The sequence below is a fragment of the Lissotriton vulgaris genome, chromosome 11 (genome assembly GCF_964263255.1).
Source record: "Lissotriton vulgaris chromosome 11, aLisVul1.2, whole genome shotgun sequence".
Taxonomy (NCBI): Eukaryota; Metazoa; Chordata; class Amphibia; order Caudata; family Salamandridae; genus Lissotriton; species Lissotriton vulgaris.
Genome location: NC_141699.1, coordinates 140,219,395 through 140,229,255, shown reverse-complemented (window position 1 = coordinate 140,229,255; position 9,861 = coordinate 140,219,395).

The following is a 9,861-nucleotide window of genomic DNA, read 5'->3' as shown; positions in this document are numbered from 1 at the left end:
TGTTGTTCCAAAAACTTAGGGAGAGTGCTGCTCACCACTCGCTCCACGATTTTAGCTGGAAAAGGCAGGAGAGAGATAGGCCTAAAGTTCTTAGGACACTCCGGGTCAAGTGAGGGCTTCTTTTAGCAGGGGTGTCACCAATGCTTGTTTCCACTGGATCAGGACCACACCACTGGACAGAGACTGGTTGCAAATCAACCAAAGAGTGGAAAACAGCTCTGCCTTAAATTCCATCCATATTTTATGGGGCACGGGATCGAGAGTAGACCCATAGGGGACACCACAGGCCACCCTATTAAAATCATCCACCTCTAGAGGCACAACCTCAGAAAGGCGGTTAATAGCCTCTCCTTCTACACTAGCATCAGAACCTCAAGATCCTTTTCCACTGTACCATCACAGCCGATAGTCACAGTATTTGCCGCCCCCGGTAGCTGTTGACCACCTCCCAGATCCTCAATAATGATTTTAATTTTATCATGGAAGAACCTAGCCAAGTCCTCACAGAGCTCTTAGGAGGAAGGTATCACGTTCTTAGAACATTCTGGGCTGGTCAAGCTGTTCAACATGTTAAATATTCTTCTCAAACTGTTAGGGGCCTTTAGTATCAAGGAGGAGAAATAGTCCGCCTTAGCCATGTTGATCACCTGTAGCGATTGTGGTGCCCGGGGGTCGAGGGATGGTACTACTATCAAGATCCCGAAGATGGTATGCGTGTGGGGACGTTTGTAGAAGAGGCAGAGTGAACTACAGTGACCAGCATTCCAAGGGGCAAGCAGGAAGAGCCATGAGACCTAAGGCATATTAGCCCCTCCCCCTTCTCATGGACGGTGCTTGTCAATTTTTGTTTGTTGAGAGGATCGGAGTGGCGGAAGGTGTTCCCCGCCGGATTCCAGCGAGAAGCTAGAAGATTCCTGGATTTGAGAAGCCGTGATTACCCAGCGTTTGGAACTGTCAGCGCTTTTCTGATAAGTACTCAAAAAACGGAAAAACGGGCTCGTTTTCGTTTTCTGCCTTGTTGTTTAAAAGTCCCTAGCTAGTTAGATTAGGGCACTCTTGGGACGTTTGCTTGTTCTTGAAACTCATATTAGGCAGCGTTCTGCCTGAAGACGCGCTGCGCTAATATTCCTTGTACTGTCTCGCCAGAGAGGGTTTCTGGGAGACGTAGTCTCAGAACTGTTTATTATTTTGTTTGTTTTGTTCACGGACAGTTCTTGCCACACAGAGAAAGAGACATTATTCCACGGACGTTTTCTTGTGGGTTCCCTGAAGCAATCTTGTGGCTGACACTGAGAGCGGTTTGTGCCATTTTAAACAACCGCTATTTTTCTACTTCCTTTTTGACTACCTCAGGCCACAGTTTCTGAACTCATTACAGAACGAGTCATAGTCCTTGCAGGCTTGCTGTGGTGTCCTCTATTCACTGCCAGGGTTTTGTATGATTCCGGTGAGTGGTGTGCCTACAAATTGCTTCATATACTGTCCGAGACACCTGAAGTGTAGTGTTGACTGTGTTCCTTACTTTTCCCTAATCAGGTGGGTCCTCTCCTGCTGTCCTAAGCATCTTGGTGACCAGACTCCCGGGGGATCCCAAGGAATCATCGCTACCCATTTTTTATTTTATCCACTTCCCCTTTCCCGGCTAGGTACGTGTGCGCACAGTGTGTTTCGCTTCCACTGTGGGTTCCGTGTCTGATGGGGTAAGGAGAGCTTAGCATCCGAAGTCGTTTCTGCCGCACACCCTGAGCTAAGGTTAGTGGCGTGTGTGAGCCTGCGCTGCTGCCAATCCATGACAGATTGACAAGCCCAAGTTGACACACCGGCCCGAACGATGAATGTCGAGGCAGTCTTGGCCTCTCTGGTGGAAGGCATGGCCGCCTTACAACAGGAAGTAGCCACTTCCAGAGCTGAAAATCAAACCCTGTATAAAGAAGTGGGCACCTTAAGAAGGGAAGTCGCAGGACTAGTCCAGAAAGGAACAGGAGGGAGTCCTTATATTAAGCCTGCTACCTTACCTCCCCCTGGCGCAAAAAAACCTATAGAAGTGGAAGGGGGTGGGTTCTCTGTTCCCCCTCAATTAGCCACCTCTAGTGCCTCCTCGGCTGAAGCCGCTCATACCGTTCATGTGGTGCAGACCGTAGGCGTTCCTTTAGCTTCCCCTGAACGCTTTTACGGAGACCCCCGTAAGTTTGAAACATTCCTGAATCAATGTAGGTTACATTTTTTATGTAAGCCCGGGGTATTTCAGGACGATTCTGCTAAGACAGCTTTTATGATGTCTTATATGGGGGGTAATGCTGCTAGCTGGAACATCCCTTTGCTGGAGAAGAACGACCCAGTGTTGCACGATTTTTCTGCTTTTTGTGTTGAGTTGCGCAAACTTTTTGATCGCAAATCTCACATGTTGACCCTGGATAGGGAACTACTCACCATACGTCAAGGTTCGCAGGACTTGCTGACTTATATCACCTCATTCAACAGGTTGGTGGTAGAGACCGATTGGCCCCCTGCAAAACGCATCTCGTTATTTTATCAAGGCCTTCGTGGTGAATTAAAAGACGTCCTTGCACAAGTGGTACAGTTACCCGACACCTGTGAAGAATTCATTGATTTGACTGTCCAGTTGGACCACAGGCTCCTAGAGAGAAGAGGGGATAGATCATGAGGAGACAATCGCCCTTTCTACCCTCGCTTTAGAGGTCCGATAGAAGAACGTTCCAAACCCTCCGAAGGTCCTGAACCCATGCAAATCGGTGGTATCCGTGGACCGCTGACACAGGAAGAAAAAGAGAAAAGGCGTCGTTTGAAGCAATGTCTCTATTGCGGAAAAGGGGGTCACTTCATTAAGGACTGTAGAGCCCGGAACACCGTTCCAGCCAGAAACCCCGTCCCAAGGATACAAGCTCTAGTACAGTCCGATCAACCGACGGAAAACTGAAGAACCCAAACCAGGAAGAGGTCTCTGTCTTGGGTTGTTTGCCGCAAATGATCTCCCCATGTCTTGCAAACACGTTGCATCCTGCCGTGGCGCATATGAACCTTCAAATCGTTCTCTGGGTCACCCCACAGAAATCATTGAATATAGATGCCTTAGTAGATTCAGGAGCCACCGGGAACTATATTGATCAGGAGTTTGCCATGAAGATCGGAATTGCATGTGAGAAAAAAGAAAAACCGGAGTTGGTGAAAGCCGTGGATGGAACTGTTTTATCATCGGGTCCAGTGGCCTACCACACCTGTCCCATGCTGATGCACATTGGAAACAATCATCAGGAATACATCCAGTTTGATCTCATTGATGCCCCCCAGTTTCGGCTCATCCTGGGAATGCCCTGGTTAACTCTACATGATCCAAAGGTCTGTTGGGCCGCACGCACTATCACCTTGTCATCCGATTACTGTCAGGAACATTGTACTCAGGTTTCTTCGGTTCCCTGCACTACCGAACTCTCGTCTTCTCTTTGTCTGGCGGCTGCATGTCCTCTTGAGCGATACTGTTGTGCCACGATACTTCCCTTGGAGTATCAGTCGTTCTCCCCTGTGTTTGACAAACAACAGGCTACCCAATTGCCGCCACACAGGGTATACGACTGCAGAATCGATCTCGTACCAGGAGCGGATATTCCATGTAGCAGGGTCTATGCCATGACCGAGAAGGAGACAGAATACCTGAAAACATACATTGAAGAGAACTTAGCATCGGGATTCATCAGGCACTCATCATCTCCTGCCTCATCCCCTATGTTTTTTATTCCAAAGAAGGATTGCGCAGAATTGAGGCCCTGTATCGACTACCGAGCCATTAACCGTGTGACCATCAAAAACCGGTACCCTCTCCCCTTGATACCTGTGCTCATGGACCAACTCAAAGGAGCCAGATACTTTACCAAACTCGATCTGCGTGGAGCCTATCATCTGGTGCGTGTCAAAAAAGGGGATGAGTGGAAGACAGCATTTCGAACGAAGCTGGGCCTGTTTGAATATAGGGTAATGCCCTTTGGGCTGTGCAATGCCCCCGCCGCATTTCAGTTTTTCATGGACGAGGTTCTGCGGGGTTGTCTAGAAACCTATTGCATAGTCTACATCGATGACATCCTGGTGTATTCCTCCACTCTTTCCGAACATGTCATGCATGTGAAGTCTGTGCTAGACCGGTTACAACGTAACTCTCTCTACGCCAAGTTGGAGAAATGCTTGTTCCACGTCCAGGAAGTGTCTTTCCTTGGGTACATCATCAACGAGAAAGGCTTTCAAATGGACTTGAGTAAAGTGGAGGCGATACTCAATTGGACTACACCCAAAACCGTGAAAGCTGTACAAAGCTTTCTCGGTTTCGCAAACTACTATCGTAGATTCATCAAGGATTTCTCCAGGATCATACATCCGATTTCTTGTTTGCTAAGGAAGAATACGCCTTTTGTGTGGAGTAAAGATGCGGACGCGTCTTTTCAATACCTGAAGAAGCAGTTTACTCAAGCTCCTATTCTTCGTCACCCTGACTCACAACTACCATTTATACTGGAAACCGACGCATCTCAATTTGCTGTGGGGGGAGTGCTTTCCCAAAGACACCCTAGTACGGGCCAAGTACACCCTGTTGCCTTCTTATCTAAAAAGCTCACGCCATGTGAGGTGAACTATGCCATAACAGACAAAGAACTTTTAGCTATAAAAAGGGCATGTGAGGAATGGCGTCATTATCTACTAGGCGCAGTACATACAGTTGAGATCTATACTGATCACCGGAATTTGTTATTTTTGAAAACAGCTAAGGCCCTCACTCCCCGACAGTTACGGTGGTCTCTGTTTTTCTCTGACTATAACTTCATTATCAAATACAAACCCGGACCCCAAAATGGGAAGGCAGATGCGCTGTCACGTCTGGAGGATGGAGAACTGAGAAAGACCGAAGACATAGAAACACCTTTGATCCTTCAGGAAACAACTGCAAGCGTGGGATCTGTAGCTCTCCTGTCGTCAAACAACTTTCTTGAGGACGTGAAAATAGCCCTTGCAGATATGAACGTACTTGAATGGATACAAGAGGATCCAGAGCATCGCACGGAAAAGGATGATCTCGCCTACCAGGATGCTGCGCTGTTTATCCCCACCGATGCCCTAAGACAACGAGTTTTGGCCTGGTCTCATGATTCGGTTCTGGGGGGTCACATGGGAATGTACAAAACTATTGCTATCGTGGAGCGTTCCTTCTGGTGGCCTCAGCTAAGAGAGGAAGTCCGGTCTTATGTGAGGAACTGTGCCATCTGTACGCAAGGAAAAGCTGTGCATGCTCGACCGGTGGGACTACTGAGACCCTTGCCCATACCTCCCCAGCCTTGGCACACTCTCTCCATGGATTTTATTGTTGAGATGCCCCCTTGTGATGGAATGACAGTGATATTAGTTGTCGTCGATCACTTGACGAAGATGGGCCATTTCATACCTCTGGAGGAGGTCCCCACGTCTACGGAATTAGCAAAAGTGTTTCTTCAACATATAGTCCGGGCCCATGGTCTTCCTTGTGTATTGATCACCGACAGGGGTTCTCAGTTCACTTCTCGATTCTGGAAGGCGTTATGTACCACCTTGAACATTGATGCCCGTCTATCCTCCAGCTACCACCCTCAGACGGATGGAAAGACGGAGCGCCTGAACCAGACCCTGGAGCAATATCTTCGTTGTTTCTCTCTGAGGAATGATATGGACTGGACTGTGTTACTTTGGATGGCCGAATTCGCATACAACAATGCCGTGCACTCAACACTGGGTTGTTCGCCTTTTTTTTGTCTCCATGGGTACCATCCACACATCCTTCCCTTTGAGTAGCCTGTCCATTCCCCTGTTCCTAGCATCCATGAACACCACGCCCATCTGAGAGCGGTGCTGTTGGATGCACGAAACAGCCTGGCCGATGCCCAGTCCGCGCAGAAACGCTTCGCTGACAGGAAGAGGAGGGTCGAACCGACATATGGGGTGGGAGACAAGGTGTGGCTCTCCACCAAGAATCTCCACATTAAAGGGCATACCAAACTGACACCCAAATACGTGGGCCCCTATAGTATAGTTGAAGTGATCAACCCTGTTGCTGTGAAACTCCTGCTCCCGGTGGGTTGGAAGATTCATCCTGTGTTCCATGTCTCCCTCCTGGTTCCCTGCCCTCCCAGTATGAGGCTCCCGGTAGCTCCGCTTCCTATTGATGTGGATGGTCAGGAGGAATTTGAGGTGCAGTCCATCCTAGATTCCCGTATGGCGAGGGGCAGGATCCAGTACTTGGTGGAGTGGAAAGGTTACGGCCCGGAAGATCGGTCTTGGGAACCCTTAGGGAATCTGCACTGTCCGGAACTGGTTGACCGGTTCCATGCCCTGCATCCGGGCAAGCCTGGTCGACCGCCGAGTCGGCAGTCCTCGAGAGGGGGTTCTGTAGCGATTGTGGTGCCCGGGGGTCGAGGGATGGTACTACTATCAAGATCCCGAAGATGGTATGCGTGTGGGGACGTTTGTAGAAGAGGCAGAGTGAACTACAGTGACCAGCATTCCAAGGGGCAAGCAGGAAGAGCCATGAGACCTAAGGCATATTAGCCCCTCCCCTTCTCATGGACGGTGCTTGTCAATTTTTGTTTGTTGAGAGGATCGGAGTGGCGGAAGGTGTTCCCCGCCGGATTCCAGCGAGAAGCTAGAAGATTCCTGGATTTGAGAAGCCGTGATTACCCAGCGTTTGGAACTGTCAGCGCTTTTCTGATAAGTACTCAAAAAACGGAAAAACTGGCTCGTTTTCGTTTTCTGCCTTGTTGTTTAAAAGTCCCTAGCTAGTTAGATTAGGGCACTCTTGGGACGTTTGCTTGTTCTTGAAACTCATATTAGGCAGCGTTCTGCCTGAAGACGCGCTGCGCTAATATTCCTTGTACTGTCTCGCCAGAGAGGGTTTCTGGGAGACGTAGTCTCAGAACTGTTTATTATTTTGTTTGTTTTGTTCACGGACAGTTCTTGCCACACAGAGAAAGAGACATTATTCCACGGACGTTTTCTTGTGGGTTTCCTGAAGCAATCTTGTGGCTGACACTGAGAGCGGTTTGTGCCATTTTAAACAACCGCTATTTTTCTACTTCCTTTTTGACTACCTCAGGCCACAGTTTCTGAACTCATTACAGAACGAGTCATAGTCCTTGCAGGCTTGCTGTGGTGTCCTCTATTCACTGCCAGGGTTTTGTATGATTCCGGTGAGTGGTGTGCCTACAAATTGCTTCATATACTGTCCGAGACACCTGAAGTGTAGTGTTGACTGTGTTCCTTACTTTTCCCTAATCAGGTGGGTCCTCTCCTGCTGTCCTAAGCATCTTGGTGACCAGACTCCCGGGGGATCCCAAGGAATCATCGCTACCCATTTTTTATTTTATCCACTTCCCCTTTCCCGGCTAGGTACGTGTGCGCACAGTGTGTTTCGCTTCCACTGTGGGTTCCGTGTCTGGTGGGGTAAGGAGAGCTTAGCATCCGAAGTCGTTTCTGCCGGACACCCTGAGCTAAGGTTAGTGGCGTGTGTGAGCCTGCGCTGCTGCCAATCCATGACATCACCTTCTTATACCCCGCGATCTTGAACTTCGATATAGACTTAGCATCAACGTGATAGCCACATCTCCACCTCCTCTCAGCATGCTTACATTCCAATTTAATTTTTTTCAGGTTTTCATTAAACCAAGCAGCTGAAGGTCTACCCCTGCTACAATGGGTTTTTTAAGGGTGCTAATAGATCCAGGGTTGAGGTGATCTCCCTACAGAAGGAAGCATAGTTCTCATTAACTTGCCTATCTGAGGAAAAACAGTCCTCCACCCTGAATAACGGGACATTGCCCTTCATTCGCAAGAGGGCCTTCCGATCTCTGCTCACATAGTTGCGAACAGAGTTTGTTGCCCGAGGTTTGTAAGTAGCAACATATACAAACAAAAAAATTGATCAGCGAATGGTCCGTCCAATCCATCGGCAAAATTTCCCCAATAGAAAGGTGATTAGCCTCTGCAAAAATTAAATCATATGCCCTCCTATATGAGTGGCCTTGGACACCTGCTGAAAAAGGCCAAGACCTTCACAGGATTGAAGAACATTAGAATAGGCAGAATCAAGCGATCCATTAGGCCAAAGATTAAAATCACCCAGGATCACCAGTCTACGGTGGGTAGCCGCCATATCAGTGAAAGTCTCCAGCAGTCATTGCTGCTGCAGCACACTGAAGACCCCAGAAGGTCAGTAGCAGATGATCCCATTAAGGGCTTGACCATCATCATTCTTAATAGCAAAGCCGAGAAGCTCAAAACCTGCGACCGCATCAACATCCAAAATAACCAAGTTCAATCTATCTTTAAAGATCACCCCAACTCCTCTACCCCTCCCATTCAATCTAGGTTTATGGCGAATGTTATACCCAGGTGGGCAAGCCCAGCCGGGGTCAATCTCACAGTCAGGAGAGGTCCAAGTCTCGGTCATAAACAGGACCTCAAGTTCATGAAGTTCCAGCAACAGCTGAATTTCTGTGACGTGCTTAGGAAGTGATCTAACATTTAGGAGTCCACAGGATAATAATCCTGTGTCAAGAAAGTCAGACAATGGAAAGGCAGACTGAGCAAAATCAAGGGCTCCATACCCCTGCCTACCTCACCAATAAAGTGTAACTATTCACTGGAGTAACTGACCAGACAGCACCCTTTAGTAGACCCCTGACGGGTGGAAAAATCAGCAGCATGGCTGGCGCTGAGCGCGGATGGGCGCAGATGGGCGCAGATGGGCTTGCCTTCGGCGCACCGCCGGCGCGCTCGTGCCTGCATCCGGTTTTATGAGCTCCAGGCGCTAAAAGACTAGAGCTCTGACTCCAAAGATGGCGGGTCCGCTCACACGGACAGACCCAGCCAAACACGGAGCACAGCGCACCTGTAGACAAGGAGGGCAGAAAGGTCACCAAACTACGATATAAACTGGTGCCGGTAAGTGAGTGTTTTAAAAATTAAATAAAACGGAGTAGAACTGCATTTACAGAACCCTGCAACACAATCATGCAGTCTAATGCAAGCAAGAGAAATCTGTTTTAAAAAATTGCATAAAACAAAGTTGGGCTGCCATGGCAAAACCCCACAGCAACACTAGTCAATTTCACCAGAGCCACTATAGTATCATAGCATTCTCAGCCATAGTTGTCAAAGGGTCCAACTTAATTTACTCTGTTAACAAGAAAGAGGCCTTAGCAGTAGCCTGGGCAATTAGAAAATGTAAGAATTTCCCATGGGGAATGTTGTCTTTTTAAAACTGCTCGTAACCCTCTAAGAGATGTGGCTATGGTTAAAAGCATAAGTAGTGTGTTAACAGGGATTGAACAATAGTTTAAGCAGCTACAAGGTCAATGCTTCTCAACAGAGTATATTGAAGGGATTAGAGACTGTGTGGCAGTCTGTTTAGCAAGTTTACGGGTAAAGGAGGAAAGGTAGATTGAATAGGAGGAGGAGATGATATTGGAAGGTGAGATACAAGTCTGCATGGTCACTGAGGGGGTGGAGATGGAGGAATGTCAAATAGAAGTCTTGTAAACTAGTGTAGAAAAGTTTGCAGGATAAGGGGACGTTAGTTGAGAAGCTCAATCCTTTTGTATAGGCAAGGGGGCTCATAGTAAAGAAACATTGTCGAGGTATGCCATAGCGGTGTAATTATCCACATATCTATGTCTGTATTCCACTACATTCTCATGCACAAACAAGCTACCGGACATACGTCTGGTAAAAGAAAAAATTATTGTCCATTAAAAAGTGCAAGTGAAAAGTCCAGTCCAAAGAAGAAAATGCAGAGATTGTGGTGGCAAGCCACGACACACTACCAACATTTTA